The sequence below is a fragment of the Cervus elaphus genome, chromosome 21, assembly GCF_910594005.1.
Source record: "Cervus elaphus chromosome 21, mCerEla1.1, whole genome shotgun sequence".
Classification (NCBI taxonomy): Eukaryota; Metazoa; Chordata; class Mammalia; order Artiodactyla; family Cervidae; genus Cervus; species Cervus elaphus.
Genome location: NC_057835.1, coordinates 77,291,402 through 77,313,766, shown reverse-complemented (window position 1 = coordinate 77,313,766; position 22,365 = coordinate 77,291,402). Strand labels below are relative to the sequence as shown.

Here is a 22,365-nt window from a genome sequence, read left to right as displayed (position 1 = left end):
AAAAAACCAACAAGGATTTCTCTTTTGTCTGTCCCTGACCCCTTTTATTTGACTACTGTATCAAAGTACCACATCCAATCCACAACATTTGCAAACTGAGAGCAATGGCACTTACTGTTCCAGCCATAAGACAATTTCCAATAGACTCCAGACCATTGATACTCCATTTTCTTGCTCTTAGTTCTATTTTCTTTGTTCACAGATCCCAGGCTATCTCAATGACAGTCTTGGATAGAGCCCCCCTGGTAGCTCAGACGGTAAAGTGTTTGCCCGCAATGCGGGAGACCCGGGTTTGATCCCTGGGTCAGGAAGATCCCCTGGAGAAGGAAATGGTAACCCACTCCAGTGCTCTTGCCTGGAAAATTCCATGGACTGAGGAGCTTGGTAGGCTATAGTCCATGGGGTCGCAAAGAGTCAGACAGGACTGAGTGACTTCACTTACACTTTCTTTTCACTTTTTCTTGGATAGAAAACTACTGGCTCCATTTCCAGGCCCAGAGAAATCTCCATTTTTAAAAAAATTGAAAATTTCTCCAGGAAGTTATAGGGAAAATAGAGAGAAAAAGTCAATGAAGGTCAGGGAACCCTTGTCTACTTGCTGAATCATTTATATACCTCATTATACTTATATACGTGGAATTCAGTATATGGTGCTGTGGTAGACATCTTCTCCCAGCACTTTCAGATGGTTCCCAGAGGCTATTAGCTTTCTTACAATTTTATTTAGGCAACCTAGATGTCCATTGACAGATGAATGGATAAAGAAGATGTGGTACACATATGCAATGGAATATTACTTTGCCATGAAAAGGGGGGGGACTGGATCATTTGTAGAGATGTGGACGGACCCAGCATCTGTAATACAGAGAGAAGTAAGTCTGAAAGAGAAAAACAAATACTGTATATTAATGCATATATGTGGAATCTAGAAAGATGGTGTAGATAAACCTATTTGCAGGGAAGGAATAGAGGTGTGGACGTAGAAATCAGATGTGTGACACAGGGTGGGGAGGGGCAAGGGGATGTGAAGACCTGGGAGATTAGCACTGACGTATACACGCAACCCTGCGTAAAACAGAGAGCTCGTGGGCCTCGCAGCGGAGCAGCACCGGGGGCTCAGCTCCGCGCGCTCTGAGACCTGATGGGCGGAATGGGGAGGGAGGGCGCTCCCCAGGGGAGCGGAGGTATGTTTACATGCAGCTGACTCACTCCGCTGCACAGCAGAAGTTAACACACCATTGTAAAGCGACTATACTCCAATCAAAAGATAGTTAAAAAGAATTCTGTGTGTCTCAGAAAAGGTGCTCGCTGCAATGTTTGCACTCATATTCAGTGCGTTAGTAACAGTGGCAAAGGCAGTCTTCTTGATTGGTGCATTATATTTAAGTGTTTATATAATCTAGTCAAGAAGTGATCATTTAGCTGAACTTCTCTGTACTATTCTCCCCTTCTTCCTCCCACTCACATTTTTCTTTCTGAATTGAGAATAAGAAAGAACTTAGAAATCGATACTTCCCTAAAAGTAAAATTAGGAACCCAGGACACAGAGAGATGATGGAAAATATCCACAGCTTCTTTTGATCTTTCAGACTGCACTCCCTTCCTCTTTGCCATGCAAATTCTCCTTCCTTGACTGAATCCCTAAATGTGTATCTCTTGATTTAATCTGGAGTCAGGCCTGGGGATGTGAAGGATGTGGGAAAGCCATACGAGAAGAAAGCTTGAACTTGAGTAAATGTCTTTCTGTTCTTCAGAAACAGAGGCTTGATGCCACCGCGTGTCCCTCCCAGCACCTCGAGCAGATTCTGCAGGTGTCTCCCCTCCTCATTCTTTCCCTTAGTCTGTTGTTTGTTTTCCTCCTCCATTTAACCTCTCCTGGTTGCTGTTTGTCCCGCTTGGTCCTGGGCTCTGAAGTCTTCCTTCTACTGATGCAATTCTCCTCCTAAGTTATCTCACTCTTTCCTGTGCCTCTGAGTTTCTTCTACCCACCGATGATGCCCAATTTTACATTTCCAGGCTAACTTCCTGTCTGAGTTTCAGTCTCATAAATGCAACCTCCCACTGGTATCATCATCTGCAGGGTCTACAGGTCTCTCCAACTTAACATGTCTGTGATACAAATGAACCTATTAATAAAACAGAAATAGGCCCAGAGAGATAGAAAACAAACCTATGGTTACCAGAGTGAAAGGGGGGGAGGAATAAATTAGGAGTTTGAGATTAATAGATACACACTACTATATACAAAAGAGGTAGGGACCTACTGTATACTACATGGAATTCCACTCAATATTTTGTAATAACCTATAATGGAAAAGAAACTGAAATAGAATATATACATTCAAAATATATATATGAAAGAATATATATATTCTGAATCACTGTTATATACTTTGTGTATCAACTATACCTCAATTAAAAAAAAATAAATATTTCAAACTTCAAAATAAATTAATTAAATAAAAATAAAACAAAACCCATTCTTAATCTTGTGCCCCCTTCCCAACATTTGCTTGTCTCTCAGTTCCATAAGGCATTTGGCTGCATAAACCAAACAATCCTAAAAGTTATCCTTGAACCCTTTCTTTCTCTCACGTTCCTTACATCCAATGTACATCCCACTCCTTGCATCCTCAGGTCTGGTCACTTCTGTCCGTAAAACAGATGGCAACTCTAGTCTCCATTCCGCGGCTCGTGGCCCCAGTCCAAATGCCATCATTTCTCACTTGACTTCCTCTAATAGCCTCCTCATTGCTCTTTAACATCTCCTTTTGTCCTTATAGTTTTGCTACACGGCAGCCAGACTAGTCAGTTTAACATTTTAGTCAACTGTACTTGATGATTTCCCACCTCACATAGAAACGAGTCTAAGTTTCTAACCGGGTCCTGCGATGCCTGCTGGGCTGATTCACAGCTGCAGAGTTACACCTTTTTATTCCTCCCCCTCCTGGCTCTCCAGTCTCAATGGCCTCTTTTCCCTTCTGGAAACTCAGCACCACCAGAGGCTCTCTCTCCCCTCAGAGCCTTCAGATGTGCCTCCTCTGCCTTGATCGCCCACCTGTAAGCTCAGAGGAAAGAGGCGGGTGGCAGCCAAGCCCTTGCGATCATCCAGGGTAGGATTTAGAAGTGACCACGTGGGGGAACTGGGGTGGGGGAGAACCCCTTCCTCTCCTGCGAGAACACTATAGATGTGATTATAACTTTATACTCTTGCTAGGCAATTTGTCATGAATGCGAGGATGCGATCACGTCATTAAACGTTCCTGGGTCACATACGCCTCTGTTCTTGTTCACAGCTTCCTGGGGGCAGCACCCGGGCAGTAGCTCTGAGCCTGGGTGGAGGTGTGGATGCAACGGAGGCTGCAAGAATTCAGTTAACAAGAGAGACACAGGCTGTGAAGGGCGAGCCCAGTGCTGGCTGAGATGGCGTGCTCTGGAAGTTAACCTGGGTAAGTGAGGCGTGAGCGGGTGAAGGATGCTGGATTCTGGTGAGTCAATGGGTGATTGGATGAGGGACACGAAATGAGGCAGCCTAAGAGAAAGGAGGGGTGGCAGAGAGCAGGATGGTTACAGCTGAGATTGTACAGTGAGTATCTAAGGAGAAGACACTTGAGAGTCCCTTGGACTGCAAGGAGATCCAACCAGTCCGTCCTAAAGGAGATCAGTCCTGAGTGTTCATTGGAAGGACTGATGCTAAAGCTGAAGCTCCAATACTTTGGCCACCTCATGCGAAGAGCTGACTCATTGGAAAAGACCCTGATGCTGGGAAAGATTGAGGGCAGGAGGAGAAGGGGATGAGATGGTTGGATGGCATCACTGACTCGATGGACATGAGTCTGAGTAAACTCTGAGAGGTGGTGATGGATAGGGAGGCCTGGCGTGCTGCAGTCCATGAGGAGTCGGACACGACTGAGCAACTGAACTGAACTGATCTAAGGAAGGGTGGAGGCAAGGTAACAGAGGGAAGGAACCAAGAGGCGAAGGTGCTAGGAGCATCATCAGTGTGGCCATTGAGACTGCAATGATGACTGTGACAAGACAGGTAGGACAGAGCGACCTTCAGCCTTGAGGACCGAGGAGAGGCCTGAAAAGGTTGGAGCTGACTGCTGTGAGGAGAGGCCGTGGGCCAGCTTTCAACCACAGAATCACACTGAGAGTAGGTCATATAGATAACACTTCACTCTTCGGAACACAGGTGAAAGCACATCACGTCTTTTAATATTTTCATAAGCTCTGTGAGTAGGACTTTGTGGGGAGAGACAACTGACATTTTGTTCCGTCTTTTCTGTGGGCCAGGAACTGTACTCAATTTTTCACACCTTCCATCTTTTATTCCCAAACCTACCCATCTGTTTGGCCGCTTTCTTTCAGGAATATTCTTGGAATGAATAGCCTCCCTTACGGACTAACCACACTAATGAGCAGAGCTGTCCTTCCTTGAAGACTTTCTGACTGGCTTTCTCAGCTTTCCAGTTTAGTAGAGCAGTAATCATAGCCACGTTAATTCTTTCGGGGAGACTGGGGAACTGAACAGAAGAGATCAGGCAGGCTGGAACAAAAAGAAAGGATAAAATGAGTATTAAGTTTTGTTGCCTTGGCTACACGAGAATAATTTAAGAGAGGAGGTGAGACTTTAAATGAGACTTAAAAGCGAAGCTCCCTACTTGAGAACTGGACAAGAAAGAGTGGATAATGTATGCATTTGGACAATCCTGCCTGAGTCCTAAATCCCTCTAAACCTTCCCTCCCCCAAGGGAACAGAACCTTCTGATGCTCAGGAGAGTTTTCGCCGATTATCTGGCGTTTATTGTGCACAGACTGAGCCAGACACTGCTCGGTGTCTCTGCCGGACAGCTGTGCTGATAAACGGCTACCAGGTGTGTTTTTTTAGAAGTATGTCCTCTCATTCTTTCCCTTAGCCCTCCTCTAAAGCCTGAAAACCCCTACCTGTACGGCTATGAGTCATCAGTTTCCTTCCTGAGAGAAGACAGAGGCCAGATACTGTTGAGTTTGGCAGATTTTTGTGAGCTTTCACACACCTCTTTGTCCCTAAAGGAAAAGCGAGACAGCCTGCCTATGTACTCGCTGAGGTCCAGCGGCAATCACCCTGGGGTCAGGGTTCATGCTTGGCATTCTTGGAGCAAGTATGGGCCCTCTTGAGGGGATTAAGACCCCTCCCTCCTTTGAGGTTGTGGAATGTCTGAGTGGGAAGAAAAAAAAAACTTTGGGCTAAAGTCCTAGTGTTGACACTTGCTGGCTGTTTGACCTTAGGCCACTTACTCCATCTTCTTGTACATTAATCCTCCTGCCCCTAAAATGAAGATGTTAGTAATAACATCTGCCTTACTGAGTCGCTGTTGGAGCTGCCTCTTGAGAAACCTGTATGCAGCTCAGGAAGCAACAGTTAGAACTGGACATGGAACAACAGACTGGTTCCAAATAGGAAAAGGAGTACATCAAGGCTGTATATTGTCACCCTGCTTATTTAACTTATATGCAGAGTACATCATGAGAAACACTGGGCTGGAAGAAGCACAAGCTGGAATCAAGACTGCTGGGAGAAATATCAATAACCTCAGATATGCAGATGACATCACCCTTATGGCAGAAAGTGAAGAGGAACTGAAAAGCCTCTTGATGAAAGTGAAAGAGGAGAGTGAAAAAGTTGGCTTAAAGCTTAACATTCAGAAAACTAAGATCATGGCATCTGGTCCCATCACCTCATGGGAAATAGATGGGGAAACAGTGGAAACAGTGTCAGACTTTATTTTTTGGGGGCTCCAAAATCACTGTGGATGGTGACTGCAGCCATAAAATTAAAAGACGCTTACTCCTTAGAAAGAAAGTTATGACCAACCTAGATAGCATATTAAAAAGCAGAGACATTACTTTGCCAACAAAGGTCCGTCTGGTCAAGGCTACGGTTTTGCCAGTGGTCATGTATGGATGTGAGAGTTGGACTGTGAAGAAACCTGAGCGCTAAAAAATTGATGCTTTTGAACTGTGGTGTTGGAGAAGACTCTTGAGAGTCCCTTGGACTGCAAGGAGATCCAACCAGTCCATCCTAAAGGAGATCAGTCCTGGGTGTTCATTGGAAGGACTGATGCTGAAGCTGAAACTCCAGTCCTTTGGCCACCTCATGCGAAGAGTTGACTCGTTAGAAAAGACCCTGATGCTAGGAGGGATTGGGGGCAGGAGGAGAAGGGGATGACAGAGGATGAGATGGTTGGATGGCATCACCGACTCGATAGGCATGAGTTTGAGTAAACTCCAGGAGTTGGTGATGGACAGGGAGGCCTGGCGTGCTGCGATTCATGGGGTCGCAAAGAGTCGGACACGACTGAGTGACTGAACTGAACTGACTGAACTTGGGCTGACACATAGTGATACTCTTAAGATCAAAAGCACTAGTGAATGAACATATCATCTGAATCACTTATGCTTGTGGATAATTGAGGATTCATTAGCCTGTTAAGGGCTTCCCTTGTGGCTCAGCTGGTAAAAAAAAAAAACATCTGCAATGCAGGAGACCTGGGTTTGGCTCCTGGATTAGGAAGATCCCCTGGAGAAGAGAACGGCTACCCACTCCGTATTTTGGCCTCGAGAATTCCGTGGAATGTATTAATCCATGGGATTGCAAAGAGTCGGACACGACTGAGTGACCTTCACTCACTTCACTCACTCATTTCCCTTCACTAGCCTATTAAATCCTCCAAGTTTTGCTTAACCTCTGGTATCCAAGAAATCTTTTGATGCCTACAAACAGCTCATCCTCAAAGCTAAGCAAGAATTGGGGGAAAGGGCAGCAGCTGTCTTCCCTCTGCTTCACTCAGGGAAGCCTGCACTGGACCAAAAAAAAAGGAAAAGAAACCCAGGGGTTAGAAGCCTGGGTGACTGGGCCGCCCCACAATCAGGCCAGAACAGTCAAGAGAAGAGCAAACTGTATGCTCCACATCCACAGTCTGTCCCAAAATGGGAAGGACAGCATGCAGGTGAAGCTTTTCCTTTCTCTGAATGCAAATATCCTCTAGTTTAAAGTCAAGTTTCTGAAATGAACAGGAGAGAATAAAATGGAAGTCAGGAAAGCTTAGGTTAGATAGCTGTTTTCTAAAAACATTTTTTTCTATTCCGAGGGCCCTTGTTTATTTGGCTGTCCCTTTTAAGACCAAGAGTGGTCCAGAATGCACAGTGCTCTCTGGGGGCCCTATTGCGATGATGTTCCTGCAAAAATCGCCTGATTCAGCCACTTCAAAGTTGGGGAGATGAGATCTCCCACTCCCGGAGTGTTATTTTGGATTCAGGTATTGTGTCTAGAATCCAAAAGATAGGGCTGGAGCTATGGCACTTTTTTTTTTTCTTTTCTGATTTATGTGTCTAAAATCTGAAGTTGTTTCTCTACCAGAATGACTAGGCACCCTAAGTGTTTTCTGAATCACTGGAACAAGAACAAATTCTTCTCACCTTGCATTCCAGCAGCCCTTCTGCTTCTGAATTGTCAGTCTCTTTCGAATAAGAGCACTTTGAGTCCATCTTCTGCAGACCTTTAAGAGATCCTCACGCTGGAGAGACTGCCACCCACGGGGAAAGCAACAGACCCTGCTTGCAGACCACAATTCTGTTGGAAAATTCATGCAAGCAGTCAGCTTGTTGGCTTGACTTGGAGAAAGTGAAAGTCTCTCGGTCGCCTCTGACTCTTTGCAACCCCATGGAATATAGTCCATGGAATTCTCCAGGCAAGAATACTGGAGTGGGTTGCCATTTCCTTCTCCAAGAGATCTTCCCAACCCAGGGATCAAACCCAGGTCTCCCACATTGCAGGCGGGTTCTTTCCCAGCTGAGTCACCAGGAAAGCCCTGGTGGACTTGAAGAAACCAGAGTAGAAATTCAGCTGGAGCCTCGGGGAGTTCACCTCTTTGCACAGAGCTAATTTGGATGTAGGCAGTGTAGATGGCACATCAGTACAGAATTGCTGTCCTGGGCTGGTGATGGCGTGCATTATAGATACACAGACGCACTCAGCATGTATTATTAAAACTTTTAGCTTTGTGTACATGCCATATATATTCAAATGTTTTGCAAACTGATGACTTCATCGATAGAATCAAGTACTTGAGAAATCTGTCTTGGCCATTTTACAATTGACTTTGACCCACTTGAGATGACACTAGAGATCTACTGCCTCCTGACCTTCCCACTCCTTAATGTCTTCTATTCACTCAGCTTCACCTATTGGCATTCCTTTTCTGATTCTGGAAACAACTCCTTTGTTAATAAAAATCCATAGAAATGGTTTATTTTTGCCCTTAGCATCACAATTTCTTTTTTTTTTTTTAGCCAGAATAAATTTGACTTACTATGTTAGATGTTATTCCCTGATTACTCAGCTGGTAAAGAATCTGCCTGCAATCCGGGAGACCTGGGTTTGATCCCTGGGTTGGAAAGATCCCCTGGAGAAGGGAAAGGCTACCCACTCCATTATTCTGGCGAATTCCATGGACTGTTTCGTCCATGGGGTTGCAAAGAGTCAGACACGACTGAGCGACTTTCAGTTTCACTCGCTTTCACGGCTCTGGTAGCACAAAAGCTGGGAGTTTGTCAAAGCTGTCAAATGAGTGAAGCAGGCATCTCGGAGGAAAGCCGGATGCCTTGCTCTGTCCTTCCCAAAGAAGGTCTATCATATTGCTGCCGGGCCTTCGTTTGCTGCGCCACAGATTAAAATCGGTAAGTTCAGCAGCACAGAGAGTGAACGCGAAGGCAGCGGGGTTGGATGCAGGGAAGGCACAAAAGGAGACTGGGCGTGAGTAGGCAGCAAGTTCAACGCAAGAATAATTTGTTCCTTCCAGGGAGAAGCAAAAAAGAAAAAAAAACAAATCCTTTAGTAGTAATGAACTTCGTTTTATTGAGGAGCATCTATGACTGTGAGGAGACAGAGTGTGGGCTGTAACCGAGGTAACGAGTGGGCAGTAGTTCAGCAGTTTGGAGACTTATGGTGAGATCTGGAAAGGGCTCATCTTCTCACTTGAGTCTCCTCCACCCGCATCCGTCACACCTGATGCTGTCATCGCGAGCTCAGCCTTGGGTCAGGCAGAGGAGGCCTGGCTGGCAATTGAAGAAACTAGCCTTATTTATCATCAGTTCACCAGGAAAGGGGAAATGAAGCGAGAAAAGAAAGAAAATATGAGAAAAGTAAAGTAGGACATGCTAAAAAAAAGAAAAAAATTTAAGCCTATTTTTAGGCACACACAAATTATTTACATAATAAGAATCTGCATTACGGAGGCCAGACATCCTTGAGCCTGTCTGAGACAATACATATTCAGTCCTTTGTAACCCTAGCCTGTGCTCGCTCCAGCAGGAAACCTTCTCTGGATCTGATGCTTCAACTGCCCTTCTCATTAGATGATGGAAACTTAAAGAAAAAGGCCTCCTACTAAATGTGCCCAGTAAAAAATAATTTCTGGTTGAGAAAAAAAAAAAAAAAAATTAGCTAAGCATATCAGATTAGCACAGCACATGAAGTTTACTTATTTATAGCATCCTGAATAAGAAGTGACCAAGCTCTTATCTACTGTACTAGGAATTTCTGTGAAAAGAATTAAGTCCCAATATGATTAAGAAAAGGAAAGTGAAGTGGCTCAGTCGTGTCCAACTCTTTGCGACCCCATGGACTGTAGCCTACCAGGGTCCTCTGTCCATGGGATTTTCCAGGCAAGGGTACTGGAGTGGGTTTCATTTCCTTCTCCAGAGAAATCTTCCTGACCCAGGGATCGAACCCGGGTCTCCCACATTGTAGATAAGACGCTTTACACTGGCTGAGCCACCAGGGAAGCCAGGTATATGATTAAGAATTAAGGCCCAATCTTAGTTAATTGATATGATTAACTCCTAAATTTTCATTGACCTATAGAAGGCCCCTGCATTAGCAGTCTGCTCAAATTAGGCAGTTCCTTGGGTTCGTCAGTCTTCTAGAGAGCCGTAAACGGACTCCATGTCTATAAACCACTCCACAATGTCCCATTTATTTTTATTTTGTACTGAGTTAATATTTTAAAGCTAGAACTTTAACATACGACAGGGGCTTTTCTAAATTATCTCTGAAAGATTAATTTGGTGAACACTAATAAGGGCTGATGTTCGAAAGATACAGTTTCTGTAAGATACCAATCTGTAGGCCTCATGCCACGAAATTTCATATTGACTTTTATGTCTTAGTAGAGCTACAAATACCAGCAAACGTATCTGAAATACAGGAAGTGTTTTATTGACATTCTTGTATTTTTTTTTAACATGTTAATATCAGAAGGGCAGGAAGATCTTAAAAAGCAGGTCATTTGAAATTGATGACTTCCGTGTTTATTGTCTCTCTCCTCACCAAAAACAGTGGTTTAAATGTTCTTATCCAGGAAACAGAGGCTAAGCTTTATTAATAAGGCATTTGTAAGCTTTAGTGCCTTGTCTCATTTTTCCATTCATTATAAACTGACATTCTCTCACAGGAGTCCCCATTACAATGCAAATTTGAACCTTTTTTTTTCTTTTTAATTTCACATTCATTATGAAAAATTGAAAGCTTTATTTCTGGTAATGTTTATTTCACCCATATTTCAAGTAAGAAATTGTTTGTTTGTTTGTTTGTTTTCTGTCTACCAGTAGTTGACAAACCACAGTAAAGTTTTTCCACTACTATTTCATGCTACTTAATCAAATTAGCATGGAATGATAGTGAAAAACCAACTCTCTTGTTTCTCTGTAGCTTATCTTTTAGTATCTATTAGCTATTAATTATTCCTATGGTCTGTTGCAAACTTCCCATGTCCCAGGAATAATGTATTTAATAATAAATTTCAAAATAAACCACAAAATCAAAATCTCTCTTTTTTATCCTAAAATTCCATATGTTTCAACTAGTCTCGAGTAGGAGAGAAAATTATAGATAAAACAGGATGGAGTGGAATATTTCCTATTCAAGATTTGCCCTCCATTGTATAACTGACCATCATAGGCACCCATGGGTTTCTTACTGCTATAGACTACATTTTTGTGTTCCCCCAGAATTTACTTGTTAAATCCTAGTGTGGTGGTATTAGGAGGTGGGTCTTTGAAAGGTAATCAGACCACGAGGGTGAGGCTTTCCTGAACGGGATTAGTGTCCTTCTGACAGAGTCTTCAGAGAGCTCTCTTCTCCCTCCTGCCGTGTGAGGACACAGGAGTAGACAGCTGTCCATGAACGGAGGCATGCTCTCACCAAACATCAAGTCTACAGGTGCTTTAATCTTGGACTTACAGCCTCCTGAACTCTAAGGGATAATTTTCTATTGCTCATAAGTCACCCAGTCTGTGGTATTCTGTCATAACAGCCCAAGTGGACTAAGACATACTTGCTTTAGGGTTAGAGTCTACTGAGGATGAACTGATAGTGAAAGTCACTCAGTTGTGTCCGACTCTTTGCAAACCCATGGACTATAGCCCACCAGGTTCCTCTGTCCATGGAATTCTCCAGGCAAGAATACAGAAGTGGATCACCATTTCCTTTTCCAGGGGATCTTCCTGACTCAGGGATCGAACGTGGGTCTCCTACATTGCTGCCAGATTCTTTATGTCTGAGCCAAAACAGCTGAAGAGTTTGACAATTTTACTGGGTGACAGAGTCTAGCCAGTTTTGAGGCTGCAAAATCATATCTTGAAAAAGGAAATAAGTGAATCACATCCCAAGCCAAACTTGTCTTTCTTATGCTTTGCAAAACATTGTGGTGCTTTTCCATACTGTGTTATTCATCCATGTTTGATGTGTTCTAATTATTTCCATTAGCTAACATTCAGTTTACAATTCCTATCATAGGATTAAGAACCAAAGATTTCTGTTTCCAGTAAACAGCAGAATAAATTTACACCAAACTCTTGCTGGAGGTTCGGTGGTAAAGAATCCGCCTGCCAATACAGGAGATGTGGGTTCGATCCCTGGAGAAGGAAATGGCAACCCCCTCCAGTATTCTTGCCTGAGAAATCCCATGAATGGAGGAGTTTGGCAAGCTACACAGTCTGAGGTCACAGAAGAGTTGATCACAAAAGTTAATGACTTAGCAGTTAAACAGCAACTTGCTAGAAATAACTAAAATACTGTGTAAGTATATTGTTTTGCACTAGTCTTGAAAGAATAAAATATTTAACAAAATAGAGATTGTTAAGCTGAAACCTAAAGGAAAATGGGAACCAGACAAAGACAAGCTTCTTGTGCCTTGAGAGCATTTGCTGAACTCGGTAAATTTGGACCCGGGAAATGAGACAGTCAGAAGTATTTGTGTCAATTGTAGTAAGGTGGATGAACCTAGAGCCTATTATACAGAGTGAAGCAAGCCAGAAAGAGAAAAATAAATAATGTATATTAACACATATATAATGGAATCCAGAGAAATAGTATGAGTGAACCTATGTACAGAGAAGAAGTGGAGATGCAGACGTAGAGAATGGACTTGTGGACACAGTGGGGAAAGGAGAGGCTGGGAGAAATTGAGAAAGTGTTATTGACATATATACACTATCATGTGTGAAATAGAGCTAGTGGAGAACCAGCCTGATGCTCTGTGACAATCTGGAGGGGAGGCATGGAGGGGGAAGGCTCAGGAGAGGTCTCTCTCTCTCTCTCTCTCTCACACACACACACACACACGTATAATTATAACTGAATCACTTTGACTTGTAAAAACTAGGGCCAAGAGTCCACTAACAGTGGTAAGTTTGCAAGGAGACCCACCTCTCATTATCTGGGTGCCGTGGGGCTCATCCCAGGGTAAAAACTAATCAAAAATAAGTCCCCTACCCACCCCACACGCATCGCTCAGGAGACTGCAGGGAAGGCTGCAGCCACAACACTGTGTAAATAGAAAAGATCAGAGGGCAGAGAAAGTCCCTGAGAAGCTGTGGTCACCACAACCATATCCTGGGACGGCCCAAAGTTTGGATTACATTATTTGGGCAGCCTGTCAGTGTCGAGTCACAAACTTGGTTGGTGAAGTCTGCAGGAAGAAAGGCAGATTGTCTCTGCAAGAAGGCACTTTAATCTTATGCCTCAAAGAATCATTAAAAAGTAACTTTTCAAGAAACATTGAGAAGTCCACAGTAAAACTAATAATATAAAAATACAACAAAGGTCTGTCTAGTCAAGGCTATGGTTTTTCCAGTGGTCATGTATGGATGTGAGAGTTGGACTATAAAGAAAGCTGAGCACCGAAGAATTGATGCTTTTGATCTCTGATATTGGAGAGGACTCTTGAGAGTCCCTTGGACTGCAAGGAGATCCAACCAGTCCACCATAAAGGAGATCAGTCCTGGGTGTTCATTGAAAGGACTGATGTTGAAGCTGAAACTCCAATATTTTGGCCACCTGATGCAGAGTTGACTCATTTGAAAAGACCCTGATGCTGGAAAAGACTGAGGGCAGGAGGAGAAGGGGACGACAGAGGATGAGATGGCTGGATGGCATCACCGACTCAATGGACATGAGTTTGAGTAAACTCCGGGAGTTGGTGATGGACAGGGAGGCCTGGCGTGCTGAAGGTTCATGGGGTCGCAAACAGTCGGACATGACTGAGTGACTGAACTGAACTGAACTGAACTGAACCCAAGAATAAGGCACCATGAAAAATAATCTGCAGAAAGATAAAATTACAGAACAGACCTCAAAATATTTGAGATATTGAGATGACCAAATCCAGAAATAAAACAAATATGCTTACTCTGTTTAAAGATATTAATAGTAAAGACAATTTGAAAACATCTGCAAGAAAGAAAAACTATAAAAATAAACCAAGAAAACTTGAAAAAGAAAGAAAGGAATAGTATAAAAGAAACATAAGAGACAAATATAATAACTTAGTTGAGGGGTGAAGAGAAAATCAGACACAACTGAAAAAGATTGAGTTAATTGGAAAATACACCAGAAAGTTCGCCAGCGTGCAGAGACAAAAAGTTGGAAAACATGGTAGAGAGTTAAGAGATGGATGACAGAGAGAAGAGCTAACGTACTTTTAATCACAGTTTCAAAAGGGGACTGATTCAGAAAAGTAAAGAGGACAGTGGTAATAATTAGAGGTGATAATTAAAGGTAATAATTAAGGTAATAGCTGATCATTTTCCAGAACTCAGCAAAACAGACTCAATAAATGAGAACACATTTAGAAATGTCGTCATGAAACCACAAAACACCAAAGAAAATGCAGCTCTCTTAAAACAGCCACAGGGAAAAAAGCAGATTATCAAAAGAACGGTACAGAAATAGGCTTTTTTTTTTTTTTAAGATTTCACTTCCTTTTTTAAAAAAGGCTACCAGAAAAATTTAAATTCCATATGCAGCTCACCTCATCTTTCTTTTGGACAGAGCTGCCACATGTAACCCATCGTAAGATCAGTTCAGTTCAGTTCAGTTCAGTCACTCAGTCGTGTCCGACTCTTTTTGACCCCATGGCCTGCAGCACGCCAGGCCTCCCTGTCCATCATCAACTCCCAGAGTCCACCCAAACCCATGTCCATTGAGTCGGTGATGCCATCCAACCATCTCATCCTCTGTTGTCCCCTTCTCCTCCTGCCCCCAACCCCTCCCAGCATCAGGGTCTTTTCCAATGAGTCAATTCTTCGCATGAGGTGGCCAAAGGACTGGAGTTTCAGCTTCAGCATCAGTCCTTCCAATGAACATCGTTAAGATCCCAGCAGTGTTTGAGAGTAACATCAGGCAAGCTTGCAGCAGGCGTGCCCTCCAGCAAACTCCTTAACCTATCTGAGTCTCAGTTTCTATGTCTTTAAGAGGTGACAGGTAAAAATATTACCCCCACCAGCATTTATTATGAAGGTCAAGTCTGACATGTGAGCACAGGCTAAGAGATATGTAATGTGTGACACATTCTGTCTTACGGACTCCCCTAAAAGAAACCCCACACCACAACTCACCTACCACCACCTTCCTTAATCCAACGTCCCTGAGCTGAAGCAGAGTTTAAGTTAAGGCAAAAATGGAACTTTCTGGACAACCAGAGGTAAGCTTGCCTAACAGGATTCATTGTACTGAGCAGGTTGCCAGAATCACTGCTGAGTTAGGAGGACAAGGTAAGTTGCCTTCACAAATACCCTTCTTCAGCTATAAGACAGGCAATGCCTGATTTGTTCTTGCTGCAGTGTGATGGTATCAAGCACAAAAAATCTTACTAAAAAACGCAAGGTTTTAAGAGCAACAGTAGATGAGTGGATAAAGAAGATGTGGTGTGTATAGAGAGTGGAATGCTACTCAGTCATCAAAAAAAAAAAAAAAAAAGAAAGAAATTTTGCCATTTGCAGCAACATGGATGGACCTGGAGGGTATTATGCTAAGAGAATAAGTCAGAGAAAAAAATATGATATCACTTACATGTGCAATCTAAAAATTTGCAACAGAAAAGAAGCAGACTCGCAGGTGTAGAGAGCAAACTGGTGGTTTTTCAGAGGAGGGGGGGGTTGGAGGGCAACATAGGGACGGGAGAGCAGGAGGCACCAGCTATGGGGTGCAAACCAGGCTTGAGGATGTATTGCACAATACGGCAAATACAGCCAATATTTTGTAATAACTGTAAATGGAAAGTAACCTTTAAAAATGGCATTAAAAATAGAAAAATAAAAAAAATTTAAAAGAACATACGGAGATACACTTATGACCAACCTGGACATCATACTAAAAAGCAGAGACATTACTTTGCCAACAAAGGTCCATCTAGTCAAGGCTATGGTTTTTCCAGTAGTCATGTATGGATGTGAGAGTTGGACTATAAAGAAAGCTAAGCACCGAAGAATTGATGCTTCTGAACTGTGGTGTTGGAGAAGACTCTTGAGAGTCCCTTGGACTGCAAGGAGATCCAGCCAGTCCATCCTAATGGAGATCAGTCCTGGGTGTTCATTGGAAGGACTGATGTTGAAGCTGAAACTCCAATACTTTGGCCACCTGATGTGAAGAGCTGACTCATTGGAAAAGACCCTGATACTGGGAAAGATTGAAGGCAGGAGGAGAAGGGGACGACAGAGGATGAGATGGTTGGATGGCGTCACCGACTCAGTGAACATGAGATTGTGTAACCTCCAGGAGTTGGTGACGGACAGGGAGGCCTGTCATGCTGCAGTTCATGGGGTCGCAAAGAGTCGGACACGACTGAGCTACTGAACTGAACTAAACTGAAAGAGATACACAGTGCAATTCTAGCAAAACACATGGTAAATATAGCTATATTAATATTAGACAAAATTTGCTCTTAAGGAAAAAAAAAATTACCAAGAATAAAGTAAATTCACATTGATAAATGATTCAATTTTCCACAAAGATGCCACCATGTTTACATTTGTAAGCAAATAATAAAACAGTTTCAAAGTATATAAACCAAAACTTGACAGAAAACACAAGGAAAACTAGACACATATACAACCATAGCCTGAGATTGTCGTTGTTGTCATTAGAGGGCTTTCCCCTCCAATATTTTGCAGGTATAATTCTCTCCGTGTTAATGCTGGTCAGGGTTTACAGTCTTTACTGAATTTGGTGCAGTCTGGCTTCTGTGCTCTGCTCAGTCTTTCAGGGGTCGAACCCTCACGCCCTGCATTAAAAGGCAAAGTCTTAACGGCTGGACTGCCAGGGAAACCCCACAGGCGTAATTCTAACACAGTAAACTGCATCCTTCTTAGTGTACCCTTCAATGAGTTTTTACAGATGGATACAGGATATTTGCATCTCCCCAAAACTTTTCTGGTGCCCCTTCATAGTTTATCCCTCCACTGCGTCCATTCTCGGGCAACCTCTAATCTGCTTTTTAGTCACTATAGATTAATTTACATTTCTAGGATTTGTATTACTGGATCGTATAGTATGTACCATTTTGTGTCTTGCTTTTTTCATTCAGGATAACTATTTTAGGAGCCATTTCTGTTGTCATGTGTATCCGTGGGCAGTTTTTATACTGTTAAGAGGTACATTCCTTTGTTTGGATGTACCCCAATTTGTTTACTCATTCACCCATGGCTAGACATCACAGTTATTTTCATTTTTTGTCCCCTCAAAACTTCCCTTTCTGGAAACAGATGAGACTGTGATTGGAAAGTGGCATAACAGACTTCCAGTGTGTTTGCAATGTTCTGCTCGTGGTAAAAACAGGTACTTGCCTAATAATTATCTACTAGAATGTGCATACAAGTTATATTTAATTTTTTGTCAATGTTATACTTTATCAAAGTGAGTGAGTAAAGTTGCTCAGTCATGTCCGACCCTTTGCAACTCCATGGACTGTAGCCCACCAGGCTTCTCCGTCCATGGGATTTTCCAGGCAAGAGTACTGGAGTGGGTTGCCATTTCCTGCTCCAGGGGATCTTCCCGAAGCAGGGATCGAACCCAGGTCTCACGCATTGCAGGCAGACGCTTTACCATCTGAGCCACAAGGGAAGTGCAAGAAAAGAAAAATCAAGATGAAGTATCTGAGATTACATATGCCAAGCAAGTGAAGCAGTTGTGGTCTGGTGAGGAAAGCCTTAGCTCTGATAAAGGATGAACTTGGGCAGTGATACTTCACCTCTCGCAGCCCCATTCATCTGTGAAATCAGGATAATGAAACCAGATAACTACATTACAGCCCTTTGTAACTTGTACCACGATATACCCAAGGGCCTTCCCAGGTGGCTCAGAGGTTAAAGCATCTGCCTGCAATGCAGGAGACCCGGGCTCAATCCCTGAGTCCGGAAGATCCCCTAGAGAAGGAAATGGCAACCCACTCCAGTATTCTTGCCTGGAGAATCCCATGGAGGAATCTGGTAGGCTACAGCCTATGGGGTCGCAAAGAGTTGGACAGACTGAGCGACTTCACTTTAACTTTCTTACCCAAGGGAGTTACTATTATCGTCATTATTATTATTATTGCGACTACCACACGGGAGTAGACAGAACGACTTGGACCAGAAGGTTCCAGTTAATCCGCTCCTTGTCCAGCCCGTGGGCTCTTCTCTCTCACTGGCAGCCACGGGGGCCTTGCCGTTCAGATCGTCCTTCAAGACAGAACCTTCTAGAAAGAGCGCATCGGTGGACACCCCCAGTGGCCACTTCCTCGGGATCTGCTGCAGCATCCAGACTGAGACGGCACTGTCCCCCCATGTCTGAGCACGTAGGAGGGCTGGACTGGGCCCTTCCTGCCCAGCAGGCCATCTTTGTCCCAGGCACCGTCCCTGGCCTCGCCGGGACCCTCTCTGAGCCGGGCTGCGCGCAAAGGCGCTTCCTACCCACGCCTCCACCTCCCTCTTCTTCTGAAGTCAGACCTGCATGCTGTTTGGAGGCTCCCTCTGACTACGCTGGGCTTCCCTGGTGGCTCAGATGGTAAAGCGTCTGCCTGCAATGCAGGAGATCCGGGTTCGATCCCTGGGTTGGGAAAATCCCTTGGAGAAGAAAATGGCAACCACTCCAGTATTCTTGCCTGGAAAATTCCATGGATGGAGGCATCTGGTAGGCTACAGGCTTCCATAGTGAAAGTGAAGCCTCTCATGTCTGACCCTTTGTGACCCCATGGACTGTAGGCGGACTCTGTCCATGCGATTCTCCAGGCAAGAATACTGGGGTGGGTTGCCATTTCCTTCCCCAGGGGATCTTCCCGACCAGGGATCGAACCTGGGTCTCCCACATGGCGGGCAGATGCTTTACCGTCTCAGCCAGCAGGGAAGCCACAGCTTACCTGGGGTTGCAAAAAGTCTGAGGCAACTGAGCAACTTCACTTTACTTTTACTTTTTTTTCCCTCTGACTACTCCTGTCGCTCTCTACTTCAACTTTCGCAAGACTTTACCCTAATAAATCTCTTGCTTTTCTAGTTCTGTCTCAGCACCCGCTTAGTGTCTTGGAGGACAAAACTGGCTAACGGTGTTTTTCATTAGCAAGAACTATGAAAAATTTTAAAGTCAAAAACCAAGAAATTGAATGAGATGTTTGCAGACACTGAAATTCCTGCCTCATACAGACAATGCAAGCCAAATTTTTAATTTATATTTGATCCTGATGCCCCAGATCCATCACAGCCAGATTCATAAGATTAATACTTTGTATCTAAAAAAAAAAAGAATCCATGACTAGAACACTTTGTCTTCAAGATGATGTTTATTTTGCAAGTAAACTATGTTTTCTCTCTTTTACTCATTTCTGCATTCGATTCAAAAGTTTACTAATGGCCCAATAAATGGGGATTTGCTGAAATCTCTCAAGATAAAGTCACATAAATTGAGGTTCCATGTCAATCTGGAACCATCACTTAGCTGCAGAAGTCAGATGATAGAGGGAATTCAAGGATTTAAGCAAGCTTGTGTATGTTCTCAGTTGTTAAGCCGTGTCAGACTCTTGGTGATGATGCCTTGGACTGTGACTTGACAGACTTCTCTGTACATGGGATTTCCCAGGCAAGAACACTGGAGTGGGTTGCCATTTCCTTCTCCAGGGGATCTTCCTGACCCAGGGATCGAAACTGCACCTCCTGTACATCAGGCAGATTCTTTGCCACTGAGCCACCTGGAAAGCCCTTTAAGCAGAGTGTGTTAAAAAAAAATCTTTGTATCCATACTTTATGTTCCAAATATTTACCAAGTCAGCAGCCAAATGAAAATGATTTTTGCATAAACTGTGAATTAAAATTTTCGAGAAACTAGACATTTAAATTTATTTCATTTAAAAATAGTCAGGGTTTTTTTTTTATAGCATTTATCTTTTTCTTATAATTTTGAAGGAAGCAATATGAAATATAATAGGTGAATGGGGCCAGTTGCACAGTGGTGGATGGTAACTAGACTTGGAGTGATGATCACCTTGCATATGTGGAACTGTAACACTATATACCTAAAGTTTATATAATAGAGGTTTGAATAAATTAGAAAAAAATAAAATGATTGATTTTAAACAGTGTATTTTCCTAAAATTAAACAGAATATCTTTGATTTGCCTCCAGCATAGTTGCTCTAGGACGTATCCAATCCAAATCCATTAATTTCATTATTTGTGGGCCAAATACTCCCATTGAAAGTCAATATGTAAAATATATCACTTAGATCATATATAAAGAAAGTAAAGCTGATTATCTGCACTATTTTTTTTTTTTTTTTTTTGGGCCACACCACTCGGCTTGTGGGATCTTAGTTCCCCAACCAGGGATTGAACCTGGACCATGGCAGTGAAAATGCCACATCTTAACCCCTAGGCCACCAGGAAACTCTCTCTCTGCACCATTTTAAGTCATATTTGGAACCCTGGTGGGTAGGGTAAGTCAGACAAAGGAAGAGAAATATCATATAATATCACTTGTATGCAGTGAAACTAAAAATAAATTACATAAATGAATTTACTTAGAAAACAGACTCACAGATTTAGAGAATGAATGCATGGTTACTAGGCAGGAAGGGTTGGGGGAAGGGTTAGTTAGGGAGTTTGGGATTCACATGTACACAACTGCTGTATTGACAACAGATAACCAACAAGGACTTGCCGTATAGCACAGAGAACTCTGCTCAATATTATGCAACAATCTAAATGGGAAAAGAATTTGAAAAAGGATAGATATACTGAATCACTTTGCGGTACTGTACCTGAAACTATTGCAACATTGTCAATCAACTATATTCCAAAATAAAAAATAAAAATTTTTAAAAGGTGCACCATTAAGAACCAAACCAGGTAAGAGGTAAGAATTTTAGCAGATTCAAGACAGCTAATCTCTGGAAGACCATCTCATTGACTTTGCTACCAAGTTTCTCTCCTAAATCTCCTCTTATTATTTCCTTGATCAAAGCTCTGTTTTTTCCTATACATCTGTTCATTTTCTTCCCTAACTGCTTATTTATTTGCCTCCTTTTTGATCCATAGATCAAACAGAGACTTGAGGCCAATATCTATTTTTTAGTCTTTCCTTTTTTCTGTCTTTCCAGTTACAAATCAACCTAACTTCTTTTACCTTCATTGTCATCCTTGGAGCTGTCATCACTGGAGTTGAGTCTTCCAACTTTTCAGACCTCCTTCTACACAAGCAGCCTGAAATTCATCCCTTATTCCACTGCCTCATCTTCCAAATTTTATCCATCATTCAGAGCAGTTGACAAATCAAGAACGTTGCATCCAAAAAAAAATCTTACAATGGGTAAGTTTAATACAGCTAATTGTATTTCAATGATTTTGAATAAAAATTGAAATAAACCCTTAATTTAATTTTTTCTAAGACCTCAAGCATTCAAATGCCTTTTGTGCTTACATTTAAATAGGTCTTAAGACAACTTATGGATTCCTGGACCAGGTTCCTTTGGAAGAAAAGGGCAGAGTTACTATCATAATGAACTCTTCAGTTCAGTCTAGTTGCTGTAGTTGCTCAGTCATGTCCAAGTCTGCAACTCCATGGACTACAGCACACAAGGTCTCCCTGTCCATCACCAACTGCCGGAGTTTACCCAAACCCATGTCCACTGAGTCGGTGATGCCATCCAGCCATCTCATCCTCTGTCGTCCCCTTCTCCTCCTGCCTTCAATCTTTCCCAGTATCAGGGTCTTTTCCAGTGAGTCAGTTCTTCACATCAGATGGCCAAAGTATTGGCCCCTCAGCTTCAGCATCAGTCCTTCCAATGAATATTCAGGATTCATTTCCTTTAGGATGGACTGGTTGGATCTCCTTGCAGTTCAAGGGACTCTCAAGAGTCTTCTCCAACAAAGCTTCTCCAAAGCTTTCTTTATAGTCCAACTCTCACATCCATACATGACCACTGGAAAAACCATAGCTTTGACTAGATGGACCTTTGTTGACAAAGTAATGTCTCTGCTTTTTAATATCCTGTCTAGGTTGGTCATAGCTTTTCTTCCAAGGAGCAAGCGTCTTTTAATTTCATGGCTGCAGTACCATCTGCAGGGATTTTGGAGCCCCCAAAAATAAAGTTTCTCACTGTTTGTATTGTTTCCCCATCTATTTGCCATGAAGTGATGGGACTGGGTGCCATGACCTTAGTTTTCTGAATGTTGAGCTTTAAGCCAACTTTTTCACTTTCCTCTTTCACTTTCATCAAGAGGCTCTTTAGTTCTTCTTTGCTTTCTCCATAAGGGTGGTGTCATCTGGGTACATGAGGTTATTGATATTTCTCCCAGCAATCTTGATTCCAGCTTGTGCTTCCTCCAGCCAAGCATTTTGCATGATGTACTCTGCATATAAGTTAAATAAGCAGGGTGACAATATACAGCCTTGACATATTCCTTTCCCAATTGAAAACCAGTCTCTTGTTCCATGTCTGGTTCTGACTGTTGCTTCTTGACCTGCATATAGGTTTCTCAGGAGCCAGGTAAGGTGGTCTGGTATTCCCATCTCTTTAAG

The 22,365-nt window shown here is 42.9% G+C and overlaps 1 long non-coding RNA gene and 1 other non-coding gene across 7 annotated transcripts in view; one reads left to right on the top strand and one right to left on the bottom strand.

The window, feature by feature from the left end:
* Window positions 1-8,885: 8,885 nt before the first annotated feature.
* The window catches only part of LOC122679419, a 57,125-nt gene continuing 43,645 nt past the window's right edge, over window positions 8,886-22,365 (bottom strand). For 3 of the 6 annotated variants that reach the window (XR_006336392.1, XR_006336391.1, XR_006336395.1), the window contains one exon: window positions 8,886-9,120. This is a non-coding gene — a long non-coding RNA (uncharacterized LOC122679419). The remainder of the gene's footprint in view (window positions 9,121-22,365) is intronic. The other 3 variants (XR_006336394.1, XR_006336396.1, XR_006336393.1) reach the window with 1 other exon arrangement.
* Window positions 18,347-18,418, top strand: TRNAC-GCA. Its single transcript has one exon. It is a non-coding gene; the product is annotated as a tRNA-Cys (tRNA).